The 5,261-nt window shown below is 45.1% G+C and overlaps 1 long non-coding RNA gene across 1 annotated transcript; it reads left to right on the top strand.

Annotated features, from left to right (window-relative positions):
- The first annotated feature begins 1,194 nt into the window (after positions 1-1,194).
- Positions 1,195-1,921, top strand: LOC109389173 (uncharacterized). Its single transcript, XR_002125356.1, has 2 exons — positions 1,195-1,300; positions 1,738-1,921. It is a non-coding gene; the product is annotated as an uncharacterized LOC109389173 (long non-coding RNA).
- The last annotated feature ends 3,340 nt before the right edge of the window (positions 1,922-5,261 follow it).

Below are 5,261 nucleotides of genomic sequence, written 5' to 3'. Positions count from 1 at the left end.
AGTTTTATTCCTATATATTAACAAAGAATCCAGAAATGAAATTAAGAAAACAAGTCCACTTATATTAGCATAAAAAGAATAAAATACATAGAAATAAGCTAAACCAAGGAGGCAAAAGACTTGCACACCAAAAACTTCAAAATGTTGCTGAAAGAAATTAAAGAAGACACAAATGGAAAGATACCCTGTATTCATGGATTGAAAGACAATATTGTTAAGATGACAATACTGCCCAAAGCAATCTGCAGTTTCAATGCAATCTCTATCAAAATCCCAAAGATGTTTTTTGAAAAAGCAGAAAAACATTGTAAAACTCATTTGGAATCTCAAGGGACCCTGAGTAGCCAAAATAATCTTGAAAAAGAACGAAGTTGGAGGTCTCACATTTCCTGACTTCAAAATTTACTACAAAGCTACAATATTCAACGTAGTGTAGTACTGGCAAAAAGACAGACATAGAATAAGGGAATAAAATAGCACAGTAATAAACTCTCACATATATACGCAAATGATTTTCAACAAGGGTGCCATGACCATACAATGGGGAAAGAAGATAATCTTTTCAACAAATGGTGATGGGAAAACTGGATATCCTGATGCAAAAAAGAAAAATAGTTGGACCCTAACCTTACACCACATACAAAAATCAATTCAAAACAGGTCAAAGACAAACATCAGAGCTAAAACTGTAGAACTTCTAGAAGATAACCTAGGGGAAATTTTTGACTTTGGATTTGGCAATGATTTCTTGGATATGACACTAAAAGCATAAACAACAAAAAAAGTAGGTAAGTGGGATTTCATCAAAACTAAAAACTACATCAAAGGACACTATCAACAGAGTGGAACGGCAACCCNAAATGCTTTCTGTATACACAAAAATTTCTATTAATAGAAGAACCTTTAGAATAAAGTTGATCGTGTCCATCCATTCAGGCTTCTCTGCAGTTGGGTTGGGAGTGGTTTACACTTCAGCTGACATTTTGTTATATCTGCATTTATTCAGATATACATGCTCTTTTACATCTGCCTGTGTCTCTGTCAGCTAGATAGAATAGGAATCTGGTGGCATGCCATTACTTGGCATCTAGACCCGCAAATGTGTGCTTGCAGTTGCAGACACCTATCCCTTCCAAGCACACGGTCACCCAGTGAGAGATGTGGGGCTGGCTTAGAGGATTATAAGCTTGGCGCTCTTACAGAAATGAGCTGAGTCCATTTGACTTTCCCTTCTCTTTAACAGGCTGAAGAACTCAAATTGGCTACCCAGCTGTCAGGACCAGTCATGCCCATACGGAATGTAAGTGGAGGTGTTGGGAAGATGCACAAGTGAACATGTGTTGGGGTGGAGATTGGATTGAAGGGAGTAAAGGGTGACAAGCGCATCCTGCATTCTTAACAAATGGACTCCTCAAAGGAACGCCTTATCCTCGCTTTCAGGGCCCTTGTCACTCCTCCCTCTGTTGGGTCCTTTTTCCCTCCTTGCTATTTGGAAGCCCCAGGCCATAGGCAACCTCAGGGCATGTTTGATGATTCTGTAACCTGCCCATCAAGTGATTGGGCCCTTGAGGTTCCTCTGGGAGAGGGCATCTCTCTTCCTTGGTGGCCTCTGTGTAGCCTTTCTAGCGTTACTTGATCTCTTTCCAATACCTCTCTGGGTTCTGCTGACATTTGGGTCCTGGGCCTTGTTACAGGCCTCACTGCAGGCCAGAGTTTGACTCCTTGTGCTTCTTCCAGGTCTACAAGAAGGAGAAAGCCAGGGTCATCACAGAGGATGAGAAGAACTTCAAAGCATTTGCCAGCCTTCGCATGGCCCATGCCAATGCCTGGCTCTTTAGCATCCGGGCAAAAAGGGCCAAGGAAGCTGCAGAACAGGATGTTGAAAAGAAAAAATAAAGTTATTTTGGCAACTTGTGATAAATCTGCAGTCTCCATTTGACATCTGTCTGTGTAAGAACAGGGTAGGGGGCCTCACTTGGGGTGAGGGTGTTCTTGCAAGGCAGCCCAGGGACAGGATTGCATCCTCCTTTCTATATTTTAGGACTATTGTTGGTGATTAATAGGATTCCGTGGATAGTTTACAAATCCTGATTTTTTAGTAGAGTTGCCTGTTTTAACCAGAGCAATTTTCTAGTTATTTTAGCATCGTAGGACTTAGGACAGCAGTTCTCAACCTGTGGGTTGCGACCCTTTTGGGGGTCAAACGACCCTTTCACAGAGGTCGCCAGGTACTCTATGTGGGTGTATCTGTATGTGGCCTGGAGACAGACAGAGGAGCAGTGTCTTGTTCCTAAGACCATCGAAAATATGTTTCCCGACGTTCTTAGGTGACCCCTGTGAAAGGTTGAGAACTGCTGACTTAGGGTCTCACCCTTGCTTTGAATCGCACCCAGATTCTTTCTGAGCCTGTCTGCAGCCCTTCACCCAGACATGCAGTGCGTGTGTGCTCTGGGGCAGAAAGTCAGCCTCTGACTGTGCCTTCCTCCCACTGCCTGCTTGGCCAAGGAGTGGTAGCCAGGGCTTCCCCACTGCCCACCCTAGAGGGAGGCTGGAGCTTTGCCAAGCGTTCCCCTTGTGGGTGAGCACTGCTTTGCCTGTATCCCTGACAGCTGCTTGATGCCTGAGTTGCTTTGAAACCAGAGTCTGGTTTCTCTACAAGTGAGATGCTTAAATAAGGCTCCATTCTTGTCCCTTATCACAGCAGGGCCTGCTGTGAAAGCAGCAGCCTTGGAACTTAAAATGTTTTCTGGTCTGGAGCCTGTGGCCCTGCAGGTGCAAGTCTAAATTGCATCTGACGTGCATTCCTGTACCCAACAGCTACACCAGGTAATTTGGAGGACTATTTTAACACCTAAAATTAACCGTAAGGTACTGATTTCCATGGAAATTGTGTCCTATATAAAGGTGAGCTGACGTGGAAGCATGGGAATTTGAACCTAAGCTGTACCTGGCAATCCACCTGTGAAAGAAGGGATGTGGAGGGGCTACCTCTGGATGGCCTGGTGGCACCCATTGTATTTACTTGGCGTGGGAGCCTGGTGAGGAATGAGAATAACTGACCCAAGAGCAGATGGCTCTGCCCTTCATTCAGCTCTGGCTGTGATCGTCACAGGTCAGGAGCACAGGGGTCCCCCATGGCACTAGTACCGACTTCCTGCCTTGGGGTGAGGGGAAAAAACACGTGCCTCCCCTTACACATTACCGCCTGCAGTCACTTCTGCATACACCCTGTCCACCTTCCAGACTTGTATGACCAACCACACCCCACTGGAATGTAGGGCTGCCTGGATGCCTGGAACAGGCCTGGGGAGTGCTCACGAAAGGCCTTGGCAAGGGGACCCTGTTACACTTGGCCCCTCGTCTTCATTTCTGTGTAACAGCCTGTCATCTGCCATGTTCAGTGGTGGTGGTATTACAGTGTCACACTGAGGAAGCTGCTTCTCTGGGCCCTTTTCCTCCCTTTCCATCATGTCACTTGGCTGGGTGCTGCATGTTCAGTAAGCAAGGACAGGCTTTGCCCCCAAGCTAGATGTGCCACCTGGTGAAGCCAAGCCGAAAATAAGCGTGATCCTGCATACCTGCGGCTTGGTGAGCCAGACCAAATGTTCGGAGGAGCTCTTTTGAAAGGTGCTGGGCTCCAGCTTGTCCTCCAAAATTGGCTTGATGACTAAAATCCCTGATGTGAGAAGCTACTGTGCATGCTGTCTGGGAATGCGCTTGGCAGTGTGTCCGTAGATTTATTTTTATGTCAGCCAGGACTAGCCCAGGTTCCGTTAGGTGACCCTGGTACAGGATGTGATACGGATTGGGCAACCTAGGTGATCCTGGTACAGGATGTGATATGGATTGGGCAACAGTGAGGTTGAGGAAGGCTCCCCGAAGGCAGAGCTGGAGGTGTACAGGGCAGGTGGTGCTGACCAGCTTCTGAATCCCCCAAGTTCATGCTGGGTCCCCTGGTTCAATCCTGTGGGTTGTGACAAAGACTTTCCAGCTGGGGAATGATGAGTGACTGAGACTAAGCAAACACACATGCTTGGTAGAGATGTGGTTCCTTCAAGGGTTGGGGCCTTCCCCAGGGCTGCTTGTGTGTCTGTGTGACAACTCCAAGGCAGCACTGCCAGGGCAATAAGGTCCTTTGTCCACCAGCCATCTTCTGGCACTGGCAGGATTCTAGGATCATCCTGGGATTCTACCCCTGGAGGACATGCCCAGGATTTCTCCTTGAGCGTGGGCAGAGCTGTGGCGAGGAGGAGAAACCAATCATGATTCTGTGATATGCCTAGTGGAGGGCAGAGGCACTCTGCAGGCCTTGAGAGACAAAGCAAGAACATGACCTCAGTTCTATCACCACAAGGAACTGAATTCTGCCACCAACCGGGGGGTGGGGGTGGTGGGGTGGTGGTGGTGGTGTAGGTTCGGATGTGATGGCCCATGAGCAAAGAAAGACCCCCTGTGTGTTGTGTCAGGTGCCTGCAAGTGTTAGCCACTACGTTTATAATAATTTGTTACGTAGCATAAAACCAAGGATTCCTTATCCCTTTCTACAGCTGGGGCAGCAGCACTCCATCAGCACTCTTTAGCCATTTCCTCTAGGTGCACTTGGTGGGGGTCTGATGCATAATAAAAGGATTTTACACCATGAACAAGTGGAATTTATTCCTGGAATACAAGGAAGTTTCAACATGAAAAGTAATACAACACAGTAACAGAAAGGGGGAAAAAAACATCATCTCAATTGATGCAGAAAAAGCATTTAACAAAATTCAACACCCTTTCATGATAAAAAACACTCAACAAACTAGGAATAGAAGGTAACTACCTCCAAATAATAAAGGCCATATATGAAAAACCCACAGCTAATATATTTAATAGTGAAAGACTGAAAGCTTTCCTCTGAAAGCTTACTTTCACAATATCTGTTCAACATAGTACTGGAAGTGCTAGCCAGAGCCAGTAGGCAAGAAAAAAATAAAAGGCATCCAATTTGAAAGGAAGTAAAATTATCTCTGCAAACAACATGAACTTATATGTAGAAAAGCCTAAAAATTTCATTTAAAAAATGGAAATTTTTAAATTTAAAAAATGTTGGAACAAATTCAGCAAAGTTGCAGGATACAAAGTCAACACAAAAATCAGTTTTATTCCTATATATTAACAAAGAATCCAGAAATGAAATTAAGAAAACAAGTCCACTTATATTAGCATAAAAAGAATAAAATACATAGAAATAAGCTAAACCAAGGAGGCAAAAGACTTGCACA

Source organism: Hipposideros armiger, unplaced genomic scaffold (genome assembly GCF_001890085.2).
Source record: "Hipposideros armiger isolate ML-2016 unplaced genomic scaffold, ASM189008v1 scaffold_224, whole genome shotgun sequence".
Classification (NCBI taxonomy): domain Eukaryota; kingdom Metazoa; phylum Chordata; class Mammalia; order Chiroptera; family Hipposideridae; genus Hipposideros; species Hipposideros armiger.
The sequence above is the reverse complement of the archived record's forward strand: the minus strand, read 5'-3'. Positions and strand labels throughout refer to the sequence as shown.